This window comes from Dasypus novemcinctus, chromosome 18, assembly GCF_030445035.2.
Source record: "Dasypus novemcinctus isolate mDasNov1 chromosome 18, mDasNov1.1.hap2, whole genome shotgun sequence".
Lineage (NCBI taxonomy): Eukaryota > Metazoa > Chordata > Mammalia > Cingulata > Dasypodidae > Dasypus > Dasypus novemcinctus.
The window spans coordinates 17649035-17672972 of record NC_080690.1 but is presented as its reverse complement, the minus strand read 5'-3'; the positions used below and the strand labels follow the sequence as shown (position 1 = coordinate 17672972).

Genomic DNA, 23938 nt, shown 5'->3' with positions numbered 1-23938 from the left:
GCCAAAGGCGTGCTGATACAAAGTACCAGAACTCTGTTGGCTTTTATAAAGGGTATTTCTTTGGGGTAGAAGCTTACATTTACCAGGCTCTAAAGAGTCCAACTCAAGGTACTGTAAGAAGTACTTTCTCACCCAAAATCTCGTCATATGTTGACACAAGATAGCAGGTGATGTCTGCAAGGGTTCTTTCCTCTTAAGGCTCCGTGGGCCCAGCTTCTTCCAATCTCAGCTGTAGGCTGGCATAAGGGTAGTCTCTCTCCCCAGGGCTCATTTCTTTCAGGGCTCAGCTGCTGTGTTCTCTCCAGAAGGTCAGTTGTAGACTATAAGGCTCATCTCTCTTTCTGGGCTGTGTCTGGAGAACTCTCTCCTCCTGCGTATCTGATTCTGTGTGTCTACTTCCATCTGAGAGTCTGTTTTATCAGGCAAAGTCACACTCTAATGATGTGGTTGAATCAAAGCCCTAATCTTAATTTAAGCAGACAATTCAGCTGAATCTAATACAATCAAAGGGTATCATGCCCAGAGGAACAGCCCAGTTTACAAACATAATCAATATCTCTGTTTGAAATTCATAAATATTAGACTTTCACACCATTCATATTAACAAAAGGGACAATCCATCAGAAAGGAGTAACAGTCATAAATACCTATGCATCTAACTAGGGAGCCCCAAAATACATGAGGCAAACTTTGGCAAAGCTGAAATAGAAGTCTCTACAATAATGGTTGGAGAATTCAACACAATGCTCACATCAATAGATAGAACAACTAGACAAAAGATCAACAAGGAAACAGAGAACCTGAACAATATGATAAATGAGCTGGACCTGACAGACATATACAGAAGACTGCACCCCAAATCAGCAAATTATACACTCTTCTGAAGTACTCATGGGTCTTTCTTGAGGATGGACCAAATATTGAGCCACAAAGCAGCTCTCAAAAATACAAAAAGATTAAATTAAATTTAAAAGATTAAATTAAAGCACCTTCTCAGATCATAATTGAATAAAGCTGAAAATCAATAATAGATGGGAAAAGAGAAATTTTACAAACGTGTGGAGCTAACCAACACACCCTAAAACAATAAATGGGTCAAAGAAGATATTGAAAGACAAATTAGTAGATATCTCGAGACAAATGAAAACTAGAACCCAACTTGTCAAAACTTATGGGATACAGTGAACGCAGTGCTGAGAAGGAAATGTATATCCCTAAACCTCTATCTTAAAAAAGAGGAGCTAAAATCAAAGACCTAACTCGACATGGAGAAATTAGAAAAAGAATGGCAAACCAATCCCAAAGCTAGCAGAAAGAAAGAAATAACAAAGGTTAGAGCAGAAATAAATGAAATTGAGAACCAAAAAAGAGAGACAGAGAGAAAATCAACAAAACCAAAAGGTGGTTCTTCAAGGAAATCAATAAAATTGACAAACCTTTGAAAGACTAACAGAAAGAGAGAATGAAAATAAATAAAATTAGGAACGAAAGAGGGGACATTATGACTGAATGCACAGAAATAAAAAGGATCATAAGAGGATACTAAGAGAAACTACATAACAAAATAGATAAAATGGACAAATTCCTAGAAATGCACAAACAACTTACACTGACTCTACAAGAAACAGAAATTCTACAAACTGATCACAAGCAGAGAGATTGAATCAGTCATCAAAAATCTTTCAACAAAGAAAAGTCCAGGACCAGAAGGCTTACCAGGTAAATTCTGTCAAATATTTCAAGAAGAATTAATACCAATCCTGTTTAAACTCTTCCAAAAAATTGAAAAGGAGGTAAAATTACCCAACATATTTTTTGAAGGCAATATCACCCTAATACCAAGGCCAAATAAAGATACTACAAGAAAATTACAGACCAAGCTCTCTAATGAACATAGATGCAAAAATTCTCAACAAAATTCTTGCAAATAGAATCCAACAGAATATAAAAACAATTATACATCATGATCAAGTGGGTTTTATTCCTGGCATGCAAGGGTGTTTCAACACAAGAAAAACAATTACATAATATACCACATTAACAAGTTGAAGGGAAAAAAAACAACAGCACATGATCATCTCGATTGATGCAGAAAAGGTATTTGACAAAATTCAGTGTTAAAAAAAAAAAATTCAGTGTTGTTTCTTTAAAAAACATTCAAAAGATAGATATAGAAGGAAAGTTCTCAACATAATAAAGGACATATATGAAAATCTCACAGCCAACACCATATTCATTAGGGAGGGGCTGAAAGTTTTTCCTCTAAAATCAGGAACAAGAAAAGGATGCCCGCTGTAGCAGTTTGATATTATTGATGAATTCCAAAATGAAATATTGGTTTGTAATCTGATCTGTACCTGGTCATGATTAGGGCATTGAGTCCCCACCCCTTGGTGGGTGGTGACTCACAGATAAAAGGCATGGCAGAGAACAGCATTGAGGGTTTCTGTTGTTGGAGTTTTGATGTTGGAGTTTGATGCTTAAGACTTAAGCTGGAGCCCTGGGAAGTCAGCACACAGAGGAAAGAGAAGCCAGCCCCAGGAAGAAAGGAAGCTTGAACCTGGAGAAAAGCAAGCCCCAGGAATGTAGGAACCCAGGAAGCCTGAACCCTGGCAGATGTCAGCAGCCATCTTGCTCCAAATAGACTGGTGAGGGAAGTAACTTATGCTTTATGGCCTGGTATCTGTAGGCTCCTACCCCAAATAAATGCCCTTTATAAAAACCAACCAATTTCTGGTATTTTGCATCAGCACCCCTTTGGCTGACTAATACAGAATTTGATACCAAGGAGTGGGGAAGTGCTTTTGCAATTACCGAAATGCTGCAATGGTTTTATAAATGGGTAAAGGGTATTTTTTGGAGGAATTATGAGTTGCTTGAAGAAAAGACCTACAGTGATTTGAAGAGACTGCTGATAGCAATATGGATGCTAAAGAGACTTTTTATGATGCCTTAGAAATAAATGATGAAACTATTATTGGAAACTGGAGGAAAGGCGATCTGTGTTTTAAAGTTGCAGAGAACTTCGCAAGACTAACTCCTGATGTTTTATGGAAGACAGAATTTGAAAATGGTGAGCCTGGGCATTTAGCTGAAGAAATTTCCAAAGTAAATTCAGAGAATGCAGCTTGGCCTCTCCTTGCAGCTTATAGCAAAATACTAAATAAGTGAGATAAGCTGTGAACTAAATTGTTGGGCACAAAGAAAACAGAAACTGATTCTGAAAATTCCAAGATTCTGTAAATTAGGCTCCCAGATGAAAGTGCCCCATTGGAGGACTTAACCAAACTTGGAACTTGTAAATCAGGATGGAAGATGCAGTTATGTTGGAAAGACTTGTGGAAGTCTTACGGTCTGATGGCTTGGACCCCTGCTTCCTGCATGCTAAACCAACAAGGTTTTTGAAAGAGCTGTATGAAAAAAACCACTGTCAGCCTGGAATGAAAAGGACATGGAAAGGAGAAATTGAAGGAGAAACACCTTTAAGAGGAAAACCATGGAAGCTGTGATCTGCAAGTAGGACATCACCTTGGGCCAAGAGAGGAACCCCACCCATGTGTAAAGAGAGGGTGAGTTTGCCCCAGCATTTGAAGAGGGTGGATGTTCCCGTCCAATGTTCTGGGAGAGTTTTGCTGCCCCAGGGTAAAGAGTGGGTGGGACACATTCCCCAAGGATTAGGGTGGTTAAGGTCAGCACCCCACAGGTCTGAGAGGGGTGGCCCTGTCCCTCAAAGGTTAGGGAAGGCCAGGTGGTCAACTCGTTGCTCTGAGAGAGTTGAGCCTGTATGCCAAAGATTAGGGGGAATGTTGTCTTCACATCACTGTACTAGGGAGGTTAAGACTCTAACCCAAATATTGGGTAAGGTTGTGGCAATCACCCCAACACTCTTGGAGGGAGAGGTCTGGAGCCTGGTGAACACTTAGATGCTTGATGAGGGTGGAACCAAGAAAATGGCTCTTGGGCGAGCCAGTGGAAAGGGTGGGTCCCCATATGGCCCCAAGGAGAAGAAACCACCTTCTTAAGAATGACTCTCAGACTTTGAAATCGAATAGAGGAATGCACTGCAAGTCTACTGAACTGCAGAGAAACTGTAACTCATGTTTTCCTCCGAATTTCTCCTTATTGTAATGAAAATGTTTATCCTTTTTCTATCCATTTGTGTGTTGGAATCAGATAAATTGTTTTGTAAGTTTCAGAGGTTTATAGCAGACAGGACTTTGCCCCAAGACAAACTGTATTTCTTTAAATTGATTGTGATATGACTTAGTACTTGCATTGTAACTGATTTAAGGTTTTTTGTTTTTTTTTTTAACTATTGTAATGTCTTTTTGGAATTCAGAGGGTGGAGTGTAGCAGTTTGATATTATTGATGAATTCAAAAAAGAAATATTGGATTATGTTTGTAATCTGATCTGTACCTGGTCATGACTGAGTTATGATTAGGGCATGGCATGGCAGAGAACAGAGTTGAGGGTTTCTTTCTTTTTTTTTTTTTAAGACTTATTTTTTATTTATTTCTCTCCCCCCCTTCCTGCCCCCCCCAGTTGTCTACTCTCTGTGTCCATTCACTGTATATTCTTCTGTGTCCGCTTCTATTCTTGTCAGTGGCACAAGAATCTGTGTTTCTTTTTGTTGTGTCTCTTTTTGTTGCATCATCTTGCTGCATCTGCTCTCCGTGCGTGCAGCACCATTCCTGGGCAGGCTGGACTTTCACGCTGGGTGGCTCTCCTTATGGGGCACACTTCTTGTGCATGGGCTTCCCTACACGGGGGACACCTCTGCGTGGCACAGCACTCCTTGCACACATCAGCACTGCATGTGGGCCAGTTCCACACAGGTCAAGGAGGCCTGGGGTTTGAACTGTGGTAGGCAGATGCTCTATCCATTGAGCCAAGTCCACTTCCCAGAACTGAGGGTTTCTGATGTTGCGGTTTCTGATGTTGCACTTTTGATGTTGGAGTTTGATGCTTAAGACTTGAGCTGGAGCCCTGAGAAGTCATCACACAGAGGAAAGAGAAGCTAGCCCCAGGAAGAAAGGAAGCTTGAACCTAGAGAAAAGCAAGCCCCCAGGAATGTAGGAACCCAGAAAGCCTGAACCCTGGCAGATGTCGGCAGCCATCTTGTTCCAAAAGACTTTGGTGAGGGAAGTGACTTATGTTTTATGGCCTGGTATCTGTAAGCTCCTACCCCAAATAAGTAACCTTTATAAAAACCAACCAATTTCTGGTATTTTGCATCAGCACCCATTTGGTTAACTAATACACCCACTATCACCACTGTTATTCAACATTGTGCTACAATTTCAAGCTAGAGCAATTAGGCAAGAAAAAGAAATAAAAGGCATCCAATTTGGAAAAGAGGAAGTAAAACTCTCACTATTCACAGATGACATGATCCTATATTTAGAAAACCCTGAAATAGCTACAACAAAGCTACTTGAGCTAATAAATGAGTTTAGCAAACTGCCAGGATAATAGATCAACACACAAAAATCAGTAGCATTTCTATACACTAATAATAAGCAAGCTGAGGAGAAAATTTTTTTTTTAAATTCCATTTACAATGGCAATTAAAAAGACTCAAATATCTAGGAATTACTTTAACTAGGATTATAAAGGATCTATATTCAGAAAACTATGAAACACAACTAAAAGAAATCAAAGAAGACCTAAACAAATGGAAAGATAGTCTGTGTTCATGGACTGAAAGACAAAACTTTGTGAAGATGTCACTTCTACCCAAACTGATTTATAGATTCATTGCAATACCAAAAAAAATTCTACCAGCCTACTTTACATTAATAGAATAGTCAATTACCAAATTCATTTGGAAGGGTAAGAGGTCTGGAATAGCCAAAAAATCCTAGAAAAGACGAGCAAAATCAGAGGACTCACGCTTCCTGATGTGGTCAAAATAGTATGATATTGCCACAAAGGTAGACACACTAATCAATAGAATCAGATTGAGAGCTCAGGAACAGACCCTCACCTCTATGGTCAAATGATTTTTGATAAGCCTACCACATCCACTTTTCTGGGACAGAGCAGTCTCGTCAATAAATGGGCTGGAAGACTGGATATCCATAACTAAAAGAATGAAAGAGTCTCCAACTGAGATAAAATAGCAGGAGAGTTTTATACCTGGCCAGGTATGGCCTACTGCCCCTAACCAGCAGGAGGTAGCTACAGAAGAAAGATCATCTCCCTTCAGCACCCCTTTAAGAATAAAGGTGTAAACGCTCTGAGGGAGGAATGAAGCCGGCTAGTAAGATAGGGAATCAATAGATGGATCTGGAACCTGGCAAGAAGTCCATGTGGACATCAATAACCTCCAAGATGGCAGCTGGAAAATCTTTCCCAAGATTCTGCCATTCAGTACAGGACCTTCTCTGGAAACCAGAAGAAGCCCCAGATATTCCCCAAGGCTTTATCATTGGGCTTTCATGGGGGATTAATGGATGGGGTAATCCATCAAAACAGCAAGCAGCTGGAACTTCTCCCCTACCATTAGCAAAGGGGTGGAATAATTCATCATTCATAAAGCAGGCACAAAGCCTGAATTCATGCTCTCTCACCTGTGGACTCATTCCTGCCCTCTGTGCACCGCTCTTGCCATTTTTCCTCTGCCATGGTCATCGCGCAAGAAAACCTGGGCATTTATAATCTATAATGGGGAATTCTGGTTTGTAAGTCAGCCTGCTTTATCACTTTTCAGCCCCTTCCTCTCTACCTGGGACCCATGATCTCCCTCCCTGCCTGAAGAAATTACTGGCCTAGCTCAAAAAAAAAAAAAAAAAGGAATGAAAGAGGACTCCTAGCTCAATCCCTATACAAGAATGAACTCAAAGTAAAAGCTAGGGCCATAAAACTCCTAGAAGATAATGTAGGGAACATCCACAAGACCTCGTAGTAGGTAGGGGTCTCTTAAATTTTATGCTCATAGCACAAGCAGCAAAAGAAAAAAATAGATAAATGGGACCTTCTCAAAATTAAACACTTCTACATCTCAAAAGAATTTTGTGAAGAGGGTAAAAAGGCAGCTGAATCAATGGGAGAAATTATTTGGTAATCACACATCCAACAGAGGTCTAATATCCATGATATACAAAAAAGACCCTACAACTCAACAATACAGAGACAAATGACCCGATTAAAAAATGGACAAAAGGCCTGAATAAACACTTTTCTAAAGAAGAAATACAAATGGAAAAAAAAAAAAAACATGAAAAAATGCTTAGTCTCATTGGCTAATAGGGAAATCGAAACTACAGTGAGATATATTTTCACACCTACTAGAATGGCCACTGTTAGCAAAACAGAAAACTGCAACTGCTGGAAAGGATGTGAAAAGAGAGGAATGCTTATTCACTTTTGGTGGGAATGTAGAATAGGACAGCCACTGTGGAAGTCTGTTTAGTGGTTCATAAGTAAGTTAGATATAAATCTACCATGTAACCCAGAAATACCACTACTAGGCATATACCCTGAGAGCAGTGACATAAACAAACATCTGCACATCAGTGTTCATAGTGGCATTATTCACAATTGCCAAAAGATGGAAACAGCCCGGGTAACCATCAACTGAAGAATGGGTAAACAAACTGTGGAGTATACATACGATGGACTATTATTCAGCTGTAAGAAGAAATGAAGTCGTGAAGTATAGGACAACATGGATGAAACTGAAGGACAGGACCTTATGTTGAGTGAAGCAAGCCAGACACAAAAGGGACAAATATTCTATGACTCTGCTATTAGGAACTAAATATAATGGGCAAACTCATGGAGTTAATAGCTAGAATGTAAGTTACCAGAGAAAACAATGTGTTTAGAAAATGGAAAGCTGAGGTTTAATCTGTGCAGAATTGGTAAAAAGTTGTTTGCAAATGTTTGTAAATGAACAGAAATGGTAAAAGCACATCATAGGATTTGTAATTAGTAGCACTAACATATGGGTATAATAATGGTTTGTTTTTTGTTGTTTTTTGGGGTTTGAGTAATGAAAATGCTCTAATATTGCTTGAAATGATGAATGCACAACTCGGTGATTATACTAAATGCCAATGATTGCACACTTTAGATAAACTGTATGGTTTATGAAGAAAAAAAAATAATAGGGTGGGTTTGGGGAAAAAAATACACCAAATATAAGATATGGACTATAGTTAGTAGTAATACTTTGACAATGTTCTTCCACAATTTGTTATAAATGTTTCACAACAATGCAAGGTGTTTGTGGTGGGGTGATGTATAGGAGCCTTGTATGATTTTATGCGTGTTTGTTTTGTAAGTTCACAACTTTTATGATATACTTATTGTTTATATATGTTCACGTAGGAATGATATACTTCAATAAATTGTTTTTAAAATGAAAAAAAAACAAAAAAAAACCATGAACCATCCATATGCTGCCTACAAGAGACTCACCTTAGACCCAGGGATTCAAATTAGCTAAAAGTGAAAGGCTGGAAAAAGACACTACATGCAAACAGTAACCAAAAAAGAGCAGGGGTAGTTATATTAATATTGGCCAAAATAAACTTGAAATGCAAAAAAAAATTATTAAGAGATACAGAAAGCCATTTCTTTTTTAAAGATTTTTTATTTATTTCTCTCCCCTCCCCCCCACCCTGTTGTCTGTTCTCTGTGTCCATTCGCTGTGTGTTCTTCTGTGTCCACTCGTATTCTTATCAGCGGCACCGGGAATCTGTGTCTCTTTTTGTTGCATCATCTTGCTGTGTCAGCTCTCCATGTGTGTGGTGCCACTCCTGGGCAGGCTGCTCTTTTTTTTCACATGGGGTGCATTCCTTGTGTGGGGGGCTCCTGTACCTGGGGAACACCTCTGCGTGGCATGGCACTTTTTGCACATGTCAGCACTGAGCGTGGGCCAGCTCTCCACACAGGTCAGGAAGCCCTGGCTTTGAACCCTGGACCTCCTATGTGGTAGGTGGATGATCTATCAGTTGAGCCAAATCTACTTCCCCAGAAGGTTATTATATATTAATTAAAGGGACAATCTACCAGGAAAAAATAACAGTCATAAACATCTATGCACCTAACAAGGGTGCCCAAAAATACATGAAGCAAACTCTGGCAAAACTGAAGGAAGAAACAGACATCTCTGCAATAATAGTTGGAGACTTCAACACACCATTCACATCAATAGATAGAGCTACACAAAAGATCAACAAGGAAACAGAGAACTTGAACAATATGATAAACGAGTTAGAACTGACAAACATACACAAAACGTTGCATCCAAACTCAGTGAGCTATACATTCTTCTCAAGTGCTCACAGATCTTTCTCCAGGATAGTCCACATATAAGGTCACAAAGCAGGTCTCAATAAATGCAAAAGACTGAGGGAGCAGATGTGGCTCAAGCAGTTGAGCTCCCACCTCCCACATGGGAGATCCTGGGTCTTGGTTCCCAGTGCCTCCTGAGAAAACAAAAACAAACAACAAGCAAAACAAAGGGGAAGAAAACAAAACAAAACAAAACAACTCAGGGAAGCTGATATGGCTCAGTGGTTGAGGGCCGGCTTCCCACATACAAGGTCCTGGGTTCAATCCCTGGTCCCCGCTTCCTCAAAAAAAAAAAAGAATGAAATAATACAAAGCACCTTCTCAGATCATAATGAAATGAAACTGGAAACCAATAATAGGGGAAAAGGGGAAATTTGCAAATGTGTGGAGGTTGAACAACTCACTCTTAAACAATCAGTGGGTCAAAGGAGAAATTAGTAAATATACTAAGACTAATGAAAACTGGGCGAAAAAAGTATTGGCTGCAGAACCTGAGCCAGAAGCAGCCTATCAGAAGATCAACAGGGAGATGGAATTTTTCACAACACAGAGTGTGTGTGCCTTGTCGCACCTACTGCTTTTGAAGGAAACTGCTATGCGAAGGAAGTCCCAGTCCTTACTGATCCGGAGCTGAGCCCCTTGTAGGCCTCACTGGCAGGAGGAAAGACCTGAGATAAGTGACAGTGGGGGACCCCAGGAACACTGCACCCATCTGTTGTCCCTCCCTGTGGTCTAAGAGGAAACTCCACACATGCACACAGACACACATTCAGACACACACACAAAAAATGGATGTGGTAACCACTCTGGCTTACTAAACACACAATTCCTTCTATATATTTTTTTTCTACCAAGGACGAGTCATAAATAATGTAAGCTATTCTCAGAACTTCCAAAGTGGGAAAGCACAGAAGGAAGAACAGCTTACTCCAGACCAAGTACCTGGAATTTCCAGGGTGGGTCAACATGAGACATGTGCCCTCTCAAAAATTTGGACAGAAAGTGTTAAGATGGTACAGCTCTTTTGAACGTCAATTTGGCAATAATTTTCAGCATTTTTAAGTACAAATAACCTTTGCCCTAGCAATACCACTTCTGGGAATCTCTTCTACGAAATTCTACTGGAAGAGCCAAAGATACACAAACCAGTGAGCCAACTCCCCACAGTCTTAGCGGGGATGTTTCTCAGACCTGTGGGTGTAGGGAGAGAAGGCTGGCTGGGTCTTGGTCCTGAACGGTGATACGAAAAACTGAAAACAGCCACATGTCTATCCACAAGTAAATGCTGATAGATTTATACTGCAGAAAACCAAAGGGCTGTTGAAACAAGCTAGATAAACCTAAAGGACTGACAGTGAAAGATTCCATAATGTTACATGAAAAAAAGCAAGTTGCAGAATTAACTTGTTCACTACTTACATTTAACTAATGCAAATCAGCAAGATTTAATGCCAATTATACATTCAACAAAAAATGCAAGAGAGAGAGATTTAAATAGTACCAGCAATTCTGCTCACCATTCCAGTCTATCCCAGGCCCAAAGGGAAACACGGACACCTCCATCTCTTGCTTCCCCCATGTGTCCCCCAGCATAGCCAGCTTCTCTGGGCTCAGAGTGTGCTTTCTCGCATTAAGAAATCAGGTACTTTCATGGTCCCTGCATGAAAGTCAACCACTTATTCTGGTGCTCGAGGGGAGAAACAGCACCTGTTGGGGCTGTATTGAGAGAAAGAATGTCAGTCCCCAGTGGGGAGCCTGCCATGGGCTCCCTCTCCTCCTTCCTCCTTCTCCCCTTCCCTTCTCTGAACGATTCAGCCAGCAGGTGGGGCAGAGCAAGGTGGGTACCTGCCCTGGGGGAGGAGGGGACGAGGGAAAGCAGACAGCCTGGAGCACAGTGTCAAAGCCCAAACCGGATGAGAAGGGGGTCCACAAAGTGTGTGTGTGGGGGGGGGGGGTGGCCACACAGGGAGGCACCCAGCACGAGCACCAGAGCCTGAGTCAGTAAGGAGGAGTCTGCCTGGGGAGCAGCCTGAGTGGGTGTCAGGGATGTACAAGGTGAGGGTGCAGGGAACCCAAGCAAGGGAAAAGGACAGCCTCACACAGGATGGGGTGGCAATAGTTAGATGCCAGGGGACTGATCAAATAGGAAATACGTCCAGGAGAAGAGGAGTGAGGTGCTTCACTGTCAGACGGGAATTATAAATGTGGGAAGGGAGGAACCTAGAAGGAATCCTGTAAGTTTGCATTGAATTTTTTTCCTCCCCCCACTCCCCTCCCTACACCCTGCTGTTTTTGCTGTCTGTATCCAATCACTGTATGATCTTCTGTATCTATTTCTCTTTTTGTCTTCTCATCTTTCTCCTCTAGGATTCACCAGGATTCAATCCTGGGGACCTCTGATGTGGAGAGAGGCTCCCTGTCAATTTGCCACCTCAGTACCTGGTCTCTGCTGTGCTTCACCTTGACTCTCCCCTTGTCTCTCTTTTGTTGCGTCATCATCTTGCTGAGTGACTCACTTGCACGCGCACTGACTCACCGCGCAGGCACTTGGCTCACCATGCAGGCACTCAGCTCGCTACACCAGCACTCGCGCAGGCGCAGGCACTTGGCTCACCACACAGGCTCTCAGCTCGCCGTGCAGGCTCTCAGCTCGCCACACAGGCACACCTTCTCTTCTTTTTCACCAGGAGGCCTCAGGGATCGAACCCAGGTCCTCTCATATGGTAGGCAGAGACCCTATCACCTGAGCCACATCTGCTTCCCTGCATTGAATTTGAAGGTATCATGTTTTCCAATATATAGAAACACAGAAATAGGGATGTAAATGTGTATGTGTGCATTTATACACAGATGTAGGCGTGTGTGTGTTCCCTCACTCTGTCCTCTAAAGGACCTGAGAGTAGCAACAACCCAGAGCAATGAGCACTGCAGCATCCAGCATCCAAGAAGAACAGGGCTCCTTGGAAAATGGCTGATCCCTGGGCTGGGACAAGGAAGTTACCTGATGAGCCTGGAAAGAAGGAGGTGCTTGAAGAATGACGGAGCCATGCCAGAAAGACACAAAAGTCACCTGAAGAGGCTCCCACTGGCCAAATGTGAGGCAGTTTGATCATAAAAATAAACAAAAGTAACAGTTTATAACTCTTTGAATAAAATGGTAAACCATTTTACCATTACTATACTAATAAATTAATACATGAATAAAATGAAAATTTGTTGAGGAGCAGGATGATTACATAGTTTCAGAGTACCTCCCTACAAAATATTAATTACAAAAACAAATGAGTAAGGAACCTTACAGCAGAGAAGCCTGGCAGCCACACCTTCAAGTGATTCGAGAGACCATCATCAGTAACGGGACGAAGGCAACTGGCAGGATGCAGTGAGAACAGCACCACTCTGGGATGTTCCTGCTAACACTGTAGAGCCTGAATCCAATCAGGAGAAAACTCCAGACAAACCCAAATGGAGACATTCTACAAAATAACTGAGCTATCATCTTCAGAAGTGTCAAGGTCAAGAAGTCAAGGTAAGAAAGGAACTTTTCCAAGATAGAAGACTAAGGCAACATAACAACCAAATGCAGCATGTGATTCTTAACTAGATACTTTTACCAGAAAGGATAGTATTGGGAAGCAGATTTGGCCCAATGGATAGGGCGTCAGCCTACCACATGGGAGGTCCACAGTTCAAACCCCGGGCCTCCTTGACCCGTGTGGAGCTGGCCCATGCGCAGTGCTGATGCACGCAAGGAGTGCCCTGCCATGCAGGGGTGTCCCCTGCGTAGGGGAGCCCCATGCGCAAGGAGTGCGCCCCATAAGGAGAGCAGCCCAGCGTGAAAGAAAGCGCAGCCTGCCCAGGAATGGCACCGCACACATGGAGAGCTGACACAAGATGACGCAACAAAAAGAAACACAGATTCCCGGCGCCGCTGAGAAGAATACAAGTGGGCACAGAATAACACACAGCAAATGGACACAGAGAGCAGACAATGGGGGGGGGGAGGGGCAGGGAAGGGGAGAGAAATAAAAAAAAATAAATCTAAAAAAAAAAAAGGATAGTATTGAGAGGACTGACAAAATGTGAAGGCAGCCTGTACTGGTTTTTTTTTTTTAAGATTTTATTTATTTTATTATTTTATTTTTTAATTTCTCTCCCCTTCCCACCCACCCCACAGTTGTCTGCTCTCTCTGTCCATTCGCTGTGTGTTCTTTGACCGCTTCTATCCTTATCAGCGGCAACGGGAATCTGTGTTTCATATTGTTGCGTCATCTTGTGTCAGATCTCCATGTGTGCGACACCATTCCTGGTGCACTTTCTTGCACACACTCTCCTAATGGGGCACACTCCTTGCGCGTGGGGCTCCCCTATGCAGGGACACCCCTGCATGGCAGGGCATTCCTTGCGCGCATGGGCCAGCTCCACACGGGTCAAGGAGGCCCAGGATTTGAACTGTGGACCTCCCACGTGGTAGACGGATGCCCTAACCACTGGGCCAAGTCCGCTTCCCTGTACTGGTTTTCTATTGCTGTGGGACAAATGGCCACAAACATGCAGACTGAATCACCCATTTATTAGTTCACAGTTCTGCAGGGCAAAAGTCTGGGTGGGCTCAGGGGGTCCCATGCTCCAATGTATGGCAAAGCCAGAATCGAGGTGTCAGCCAGAGTGGGCTCTTACGTGGAGGCCCTGGGGAGAAGCCACTTCCAAGCATGCTCGGGGGCTCACATTCCTGCTCACACGGGTCCCTCCATCCTCAAAGCTGCAGCACACTGAGTCTTCCACATGCATCACTTCTCTCTGATGTCCCCGTCTGCCCCCAGCCTGAGAAAACGCCCTGCTTTTGAAGGGGTTCCCTGTCTGAAAGTCAGCCAGGCCACATAACATAACACAATCACAGGAGGGATACTCATCAGATTCAGATTCCAGGGATTCTTTGTGTGTGGGTGGGGAGTGGGGAAGTCTTAGAAATTCTGCCTACCACATAGCTGAGGATTAAATGGAAAGAATGTATCAGTGCTGATAACCTGATTTTGATGGTGTGTAGTATCGTTATGTAGCAGAAAGTGCCAGACTGCAAGAAATAAACACTAAAATATTCAGGGTGATGGGATCAGATCACCACCTTACTCTCATATGATACTGCATCAAAAAATTCCTTTGTAATGTCTTAGAACATTTCTATCTATGCTTCTGCAGATAATAGACAGGCATGTTTTTGTAAATACAAAGGAAAAGTCTGGGAAAATCTAGAACAATAAGTGCAAGTTAACCACGATGACCTTCAGGGAGTTGAATTGTTTGAAGGGAAGGAAGGCAGACAACTTTTATTTGGAGACTACTATATTCCTATATTGTTTGAATGCATTTATGAATAAGAAATTATTTTCATAATAAAATAAAAACCAGGAAAAAAAAGATCTTTGAAAAGGAAAGGAGGGGACTGGCTGTTGGTTCCTTGGCAAGAGAGTGGAGCAGGCAGAGGGAGAGAGTGCTGGCTGAGCCTGAGATTAAATAATGAGGCAATATTACATGTTTTCTCTATTGCACAATTTCTTGCCTTCCCAGAGAATTACCAACAAATCAAATTTAAACTAAAATCTGTACTGGTTATGGGAACAAAGGTATTTGTGTATGTTTGTCTGATGTCAATAGCACCTCCCAAGGATTCCAATTTCACTACTTACTCGCTGGTATTGAAAAGGTGACCATATCTTTGTTTAGTTAATGACTACACCCCTAGAGTTGCTTATCTGGTATCCTGAAGCACCTTGAGAACTTGTCTGCCCAATGGGGGCCCAGCAAGCACCTCTCCCAAAGCTACTATGCTCTCCCCACAGTTGCAGCTAACATCTACCTAGATTCACATTTCGTCCTCACTTTCATCCTTGGATGAATCAACAGCAGTTTTTATGACCCCCTGGAGTTCTACATGCCCATTCACATGTCCTTCCCTTGGTAAGAGGAGAGGAAGAAAATGAAAGCCAGGAGCTCTTTGGCCTGTTCCCATTTCTCCCTTGATACACTGCTTCACCTTGCTTGCATAGAGTGAATGTGGAGAAGCTATCACAGCACAGCACATCCCCCACATGGAGAGACCAGACACACATGTTCTAGTCCAACTGCATGGCTCAGCCCCAGCTTGGAAGCCCCCAGCCTCATGACCCTGGAAATGCTGGCAAACTCTCCGGCCATCATTTCCTCTCTTGTAAAGTGGAAATGCAAGCCCTTAGCACAGCTTCCAGCCTGCAGTCAGCACTCACAGAGTACTAGTTGTTGTTATGATGTCTTTCTTTAGGCATCACGATGGTAGCTTTGAACAGGCACAGCAAGAAGAACTGGAGATATCCCCTCAGTGGCCACCTCTAGGATGGGAAATGGACCACATTAAAATCTTAGAGGAGAGAAGTGGACTTGGCCCAGTGGATAGGGCATCCGTCTACCACATGGGAGGTCCGCGGTTCAAACCCCAAGCTACCTTGACCTGTGTGGAGCTGGCCCACATGCAGTGCTGATACATGAAAGGAGTGCTGTGCCATGCAGGGGTGTCCCCTGCGTAGGGGAGCCCCACGGGCAAGGAGTGTGCCCCATAAGGAGAGCCGCCCAGTGCAAAAGAAATTTCAGCCTCACCAGGAATGGCGCCACACACACGGAGAGCTGACGCGGCAAGATGACATAACAAAAAGAGACACAGATTCCTGGGCCACTGATAAGAATAGAAGTGGACACAGAAGAACACACAGCAAATGGACACAGAGAACAGACAAGTGGGGGGGGGGGAAGAGGAGAGAAATAAAAAATAAATAGATAGATAAATAAATAAATCTTTAAAATATATATATATATACTTTAAAAAAAAAAAAAAAAAGCTTATAGGAGAGGACTTCTGGGAAGATGAGGATTAGAGAGACATAGGATTCACTTCTCTCCCAGAAAAATAATTAGAGGATAGGAAGAAAAAGTCAAGAAAAAAATGTTCCAGGGTTTAGGACACTAGGGTAAGGTTGGACATCATCCAGAAGAAAGAGAGGCAAAGGAAAAGAATCTTGTTGGCAAAACTGTGAGTAAAGGTGCAGCTTCAGCTGCTAGCACCCTTCCCCCCACCCTCAGAGCAGATAGCTTTGAATTCTCTGGCCCCTGGCTGGTGGCTATGGACAGAGGGGACCACAGGGGTCTAATACCCCAAGAAAGGGGAGAAAGGGGGATGCAGCCAACCTAAAGCTGATTCAGCTTTTGTCCAACTAATTTGGTCTGCTGTGTCCCATGAGCACTGCCACACTGGGTGGGGCCACATCATTGTTTGTCCTCAGAGCCAGCAGGGGATGAAAGAGATCCAGCTTTCACAAACACCCTCCCTACTGACCAGGACTGATTATTAAGGACACAGAGGGAAGTAGAATTATTTACCACCCAGGAAGAAGGAGGGGGTATGGGCAAAGGTTGGAGAACAGCCTCTGAGAAAGTTTGATTTGTGAGGCTCTGAATAGCCTCGGGGAAGGATTCTGTCACACTGTTGTGGTCCATGTCTACCAGGATTTGAACTGAGCTATGGATGAGCACCATCTGCTGGTGGCCCAAGGAAGTGCATATGAGGATACAAAGTAAATAAAAGAGGTCTTTTCTGGCCTTTACAGTCTCCCTACCCAAGGTTCTTGGAAGTGCGTCTGCAACCCATTACTGGGTCCAAGGCCTGGATTTGACCAAATAAACAGGGATACTTCTAAAGACCTAGAACAGGTGGAAACAAGAATCAAAGAATAGCAGTAGCACACATCCTTCCACCACTACGTCCTTATGCAAGAGAGAGAAACTGAGAATCAGAGTAAACTCACCATCATAATCATATACCTAGACATCAGCAAAAAATCACAAGCCATACTAAGAAAATGGAAGAAATGGCCCAAGCAAAGGAATATATTAAAACCCCAGATAAGACATAGGATTTGAGACAACAAAGCAACATGGTTCATACTAATCTCATAAATCAAATCAGTGAGTTGCAATACAATATGGCTGTATTAGTCAGCTAAAGGGGTGCTGATGCAAAATACCAGAAATTGGTTGGTTTTTATAAAGGGCATTTATTTGGGGTAGGAGCTCACAGACACCAGGCCATAAAGCATAAATTACTTCCCTCACCAAAGTCTATCTTCACATGTTGGAGCAAGATGGCTGCCAACATCTGCGAGAGTTCAGGTTTCCTGGGTTTCTCTCTTCCAGGGTCTTGCTTCTCTCTGGGTGCAGGGCTCCTCTCTTCCCAGGGCTTGCTTCTTCCTGGGCTCAGGGTTCCTTTATTCCTGGGGCTTGCTTCTCTTTCCTCTGTGAGCTTACTTCACGCAGCTCCAGCCTAAGGCTTCAGCATCAAACTCCAACATCAAAAACCCTAAAACTGTCTTTTGCCGTGCCTTTTATCTGCCCTAATGATGTAGCCCAATAAAAGCCCTAATCATAACTTAATCATGCCCACATACAGACCAGATTACAAACATCATCCAATATCTATTTTTGAAATTCATAACCATGTCAAAACTACTACAATGGCTAAAGCGATAAAGGACATTAAGAAGACAATGGGCAAGCAAAAAGACAAATATGAAAACCTAAATAGAAAAATAGCAAAGCTTATAGGATTGAAAGACACAATAGGTGAGATCAAAAACACATTAGAGGCATACAATCAAAACAAATCCAAATAGACCTACTCCAAGACATATTACTACTCAGAATGTCAAATAGCAAGACAAAGAGAAAATTCTGAGAGCAGTAGGGAGAAGCAAACCATTACATACAAGGGATGCCCAGTAAGACTTAGTGCAGATTTCTCATCAGAAACCATGGAGGTGAGAAAACAGTGGTATGATATAATTAGGATACTCAAAGAGAAAAACTGCCAACCAAGAAATCTGTATCCAGCAAAATTGTCCTTCAAATAGGAAGGTGAGTTTAAAATATTCACAAATAAACAGAAACTAAGAGAGTTTATAAAAAAGAAACCACCTTTGCAGGAAGCATTAAAGGGAGCCATACAGCTAGAAAGAATAAGACTAAAGAGAGAGGCTTGGAGGAGAGAGGACTATCAGAAAAGAAATACCAAAAGAGTAAAAAGACAGAAGAAATATGACATATGAAGCCAAAGAATAAAAAAGTGGAAGTAAACAATGCATTTTCAGTAATATCACTCAATGTGAATGTATTAAACTCTCCATTTAAAAGATATAGGTTAGAGAGGGGATGTGGTTCAAGTAGTTGAGTGCCTGCCTCCCACGTGGGAGGTCCCAGGTTCAGTTCCTGGTTCCTAATAGAATGGATTAAAAAAACATGGATTATCCATATGCTGCCTATAAGAAATTCACCTTAGATGCAGGGAAAGAAATCAGCTGAAAGTGAACGGTTAGAAAAAGATACTCCACACAAACAGTAACCAAAAAAGAGCAGAGGTGGCTATACTAATATTGGATGAAATAGGCTTTAAATGCAAAACAGTTATAAGAGATACAGAAGGCCATTATATATTAATAAAATGGACAATCCACCAGGAAGAAATAATAGTCATAAATACCTATGCACCTAATCAGGGTGCCCAAAAATACATGAAGCAAACTCTGGCAAAACTGAAGGGAGAGGGGGCGGAGCGCGCCTGCGCCAGCGTGGAGCAGGGAGAGGCAGACGCCGCGATGGACGTGTTCCTCATGACCGCGGGCCACAAGACCGCCATCTTCACAGACGCCAAGGAATCGAGCACCGTCCTCAAGCTGAAGCGCCTTGTGGAAGGCATACTCAAGCGGCCGCCCCTCGAGCAGGCAGCTGTACCAGGACGACCAGCTCCTGGACAACAGCAAGACACTGGGCCAGTGCGGCTTCACCAGTCAAACGGGGCGGTCTCAAGCCCCAGCCACTGTGGTGCTGGCTTTCCGAGCAGATGACACTTTTGAGACCCTGCGCACTGAGCCCTTCTCCAGCCCGCCCCGGCTGCCTGACGTGATGAAGCAGCAGGACTCAGGAAGCAGCACCAAAGAACAGGCTGTGCAGTGAGGCCCCAAGCCTACCTCCCAGAGCCCCACCCCGCCCCAATAAAGAGATTTGGGTCTCAAAAAAACAAAACAAAACAAAACAAAAAACTGAAGGGAGAAATAGACATCTCTACAATAATTGTTGGAGATTTCAACACACCACTCACTTCACTTGATAGAACAACTAGACAGAAGATCAACAAGGAAATAGAGAACTTGAACAATATAACAAATATATATAACATATATAGAGAACCTTACACCCAGACTCACTGGGATATACATTCTTATCAAATGCTCCAGGATCGACCACATGTTGGGTCACAAGACAGGTCTCAATAATTATAAAAAGATTGAGGGGCAGAAGTAGCTCAAGTGGTAGAGCGCCTGCTTCTCCCATGGGAGGTCCTGGGTCCAGTTCCCAGCACCTCCTAAAAACAAAAAAACAACAAGCAAACAAATGAAAAAATGAACTCAGGAAAGCTAATGTGGCTCAGTGGTTGAGTGCCAACTTCCCACACACGAGGTCCCAGGTTCAATCCCTGGCCATGGTACCTCAAAAAAACAACATTGAATCACATCCATCAACCATGTGGGATCTAAGCCCCCTCTTGATATAGAGGTAAAGTGGACATCACCATCCCAGGGTCCACAGGATGGAGGAATAAAATATGGATTAGACTGGACTTGCTGGTATTCTACTATAAAACTATTGTGACTAGTAATGGAAGAAACTATAGCATTGATGTGGAGAAAATGGCCACAGTAGTTGCGGAGGGGAGTGAGTGGGAAGAAGAGATGTGATGTGGGGGCATTTTCGGCACTTGGAGTTGTCCTAAATGATACTGCAGAGACAGATGCTGGACATTATATATCCTGCCATAACCCACTGAAAGTACTGGGGGAGAGTGTAAACTACAATGTAAACTATAATCTATGCAGTGCAGCGGTGTTCCGAAATGTATTCACCAAATGCAATGAATGTGCCATAATGATGAAAGAGGTTGTTGATGTGGGAGGAGTAGGGGAGTGGAGGGTGGGGTATATGGGAACCTCTTATGTTTTTTATAATGTAACCTTTTTTGTGACGTATATATCTTCAAAAAAATAGAATTTACAAAAATGATAGGGGCGGGAGGTGGGTTATATGGGAACCTCTTCTGTTTTTTTAATGTAACATTATATGTGATCTATTAACTTTAATTTTAAAAAGTGTTATTTTTTTTTTATTTTAAATTAAAAATTAAAAAAAAAAAAGACACATCGATCGGTGGAATAGAATTGATGGTCCAGAAATAAACCCTCACCTCTATGGAAAAAAGGGTTTTTGACAAACCTACCAAGTCCATGTTAATAGGACAAAACAGTCTCTTCAATAAATGGTGCTGGGAAAACTGGGCATCTACAACCAAAAGAATGAAAGAGGACCCCTTCTGATGCGGGACGGACTCCTGGGGAATGTCTGAATGCTCATTTTGCCAGGGTGGGTTGTACCATTGGGTAGAGACCCAAGAAGTGAGAGTTGGGGTGGACCCACAACCTGGGGAGGACTAATGCCATCAAAGAGAGAGAACTGTATCTCTCGAGAGAAAGGGTGGCTCCCAGGGCATTAGGGCAGTTGAGCAAGTCAGGCCCTGAACACTGTTGCAAGTATCTCTGGACATGGCTCCTCGGGAAATGGAGATTGGCTGTCGCTGTGGGCCCCAAGGGGAGGGGAAAATGGATGTTGAATGGATGGAACCAAGGTAAATGTGGGGACAAGAGAGGAGTTTCGCGAGAGTACACGAGGATGAATATAAAACATGTAATATTACACCAAAAACATATAGGGGATGACAGACTAATAATGTAAACCATAATGTAAAACATAGGATAACTAAAAAATTTAGAAAACTGTATATCCTAAAGTATGGACCACATTGTAAGCACGGATGTCACTTTGTTTGAAAGCTATTGTTTCAGAGTCTGTACATCAGTTTCAGTAAATATGATATGAATAAGTTAAAAGATTATTGCTGTGGAAGGGAAAAGGTTTTATGGTAGATGTGTGGGAGTACTGTATATTGTATATATGAATTACTGTGATCTAAGACTCTTGTGAAGAGAAGCTCAATTATTAGGAAAAAAGAAAAGAAAAAGATAGGATGTAGAAATTTTTCCAAATCAATATGTACTCTAGATCTAACCTTTATTTTTTTTTATTTTTTATTTTTAAAGATTTATTTTTATTTAATTCCCCTCCCCTCCCCCAGTTGTCTGTTTTCTGTGTCTTTTTGCTGAGTCTTGTTTCTTTGTCCGCTTCTGTTGTCGTCAGCGGCACGGGAAGTGTGGGCGGCGCCATTCCTCGGCAGGCTGCTCCCTCCTTCGCGCTGGGCGGCTCTCCTTATGGGTGCACTCCTTGCGCGTGGGGCTCCCCTACGCGGGGGACACCCCTGTGTGGCAGGGCACTCCTTGCGGGCATCAGCACTGCGCATGGGCCAGCTCCACACGGGTCAAGGAGGCCCGGGGCTTGAACCGCGGGCCTCCTATGTGGTAGACGGACGCCCTAACCACTGGGCCAAAGTCCGTTTCCCTAGATCTAACCTTTAAACTCATCGCTATATTCCATTTTACTAGTAAGGGAACCTGACATTATATTGGGATTCACTTTACAGGAAGTTTTGGATCACAGAGTGGTTCAACAATGGCGGCAGAGGAATACTGGTATGGGATGTTATTGACAGGCAATATATGGTTGACAGGGAGTTATACAGGGCATGTATCCAGGGTGCATGGAAATGTTTGGATATACTCATAGTGGAAACAATTAAAAACAACAGCTGGGGGGTACTGGGTTCCTGGCTGGGGGGGCTCTGTCGTGGTCCCTAGGGGAGCAGCGGCAGTCCCCCAGGTGCAACGGTAAGAACCAGGAAGGAATGAGAGTCCAACAGTGGACTCCTGATACTAATGACTATGCTTGTGAGCCTATACGCCTGCAATAAGAACAAGGCCTAGAGCAGCATTGTGCCTGGGAGTTTCCTCCTGACAGCCTTCATGTTACTCAAATGTGGCCAGTCTCGAAGCCAAACTCAGCATGTAGATGCAGTGCATTCCCCCCAGCGTAGGACATGACACCTGGGGATAAGCCTCCCTGGCACCGAGGGATCACTACCAAATACCAGCTGAAGATGCAACTAGAAAATGACCTTGAATTAAAGGTTCAATGCGGATCAGCAGAATATCCCTGTCTACATATAATAACATGACTTTAAAATGCTGTTTGACCTAATGTAAGGGGGAAATGGAAAGGAGAAATGAGTTTATATGGCTACAAGTCTCTAAAAAAGAGTCTGGAGGTTGTCAGAAGGATTGCCCTTTATGCACACCTGAGCAGAGTCTCAGAGACAGATAAAGTAGATACAACCCCAGGTATTGGTTCTTTTGAGGGATAAAGAGACCCACGGGTTCTATGGTCATGGCAGATGGGGTTCACTGCCATGTCAGATGGCCCTTCTTTGGAGCTGGTGTTTCTGCGTGATGGAACTGGACTCAGATGGGATCTCTTTTCCAAGACTTTCATGCTACTTTACTGGAATTGTAGTTGGTGTTGGGGTTTAAGATATATTTAGGGGATTTGAATCTCTGGACTGACAATATGATAGCCAGGCCCTGAGCCTCAACAGACTTCAGCTCCTATACTCTGATTTATTGGACTTACCCCACTCAGCTAACATGGAGTTGAAGAAGGTCAGCCACCCCACCATGGAGCCTAGAGTACCTACAACTGAAAGCAGGAGGATTGCATCCAGTATCCATGTGGAATCTAAGCCCCCACTTGACATAGATGTGCAATGGACACAACCAATCCAATGTCCACAGAGAAAATGTGGCATTGGTGTGGGAAGGGTGGCCATGGTGGCTGCTGGGTGCGGGGAATGGGAGGAAGAGATGAGATGGGGAGGCGTTTTCGGGACTTGGAGTTGTCCTGGGTGGTGCTTCACGGACAACTACGGGACATTGTAGATCCCACCAGGGCCCACTGGATGGAACGTGGGAGAGTGTGGGCTATGATGTGGACCATTGACTATGGGGTGCAGCGATGCCCAGAAATGTACTTACCAGGTGCAATGGATGTGTCATGATGATGGGAGAGAGTGTTGCTGTGGGGGGAGTGGGGGGTGGGGGCGGTGGGGTTGAATGGGACTTCATATTTTTTTAATGTAATTTTTTTTTAAATGAATAAAAAATTAAAAAAAAAAAAAAAGAAAGAGGACCCCTATCTCGCTCCCTATACATGAATCAACTCAAAGAAAAGGGTGAAAAGGCAGCCAATTCAATGGGAGAAAATATTTGGAAATCACATGTCCAATAAAGGCTTACTATCCATGATATATAAAGAGATGTTACAACTCAACAATAAAAAGACAACCTGATTAAGAAATGGGCAAAAGGAAAGCAGACTTGGCCCAGTGGTTAGGGCGTCCGTCTACCACATGGGAGGTCCGCGGTTCAAGCTCCGGGCCTCCTTGACCCGTGAGGAGTTGGCCCATGTGCAGTGCTGATGTGCTCAAGGAGTGCTGTGCCACACAGGGGTGTCCCCCGCATAGGGGAGCCCCACACACAAGGAGTGCGCCCCATAAGGAG

At 43.2% G+C, this 23938-nt stretch overlaps 1 long non-coding RNA gene and 1 pseudogene across 1 annotated transcript in view; both read left to right on the top strand.

Annotated features, from left to right (window-relative positions):
- Positions 1-2437: 2437 nt before the first annotated feature.
- Positions 2438-23938, top strand: part of LOC131274308 (uncharacterized) — a 59311-nt gene continuing 37810 nt past the window's right edge. Inside the window, exon 1 of the long non-coding RNA XR_009181521.2 lies at positions 2438-3569. This is a non-coding gene — a long non-coding RNA (uncharacterized lncRNA). The remainder of the gene's footprint in view (positions 3570-23938) is intronic.
- Positions 13726-20336, top strand: LOC131274307 (elongin-B pseudogene; annotated as a pseudogene).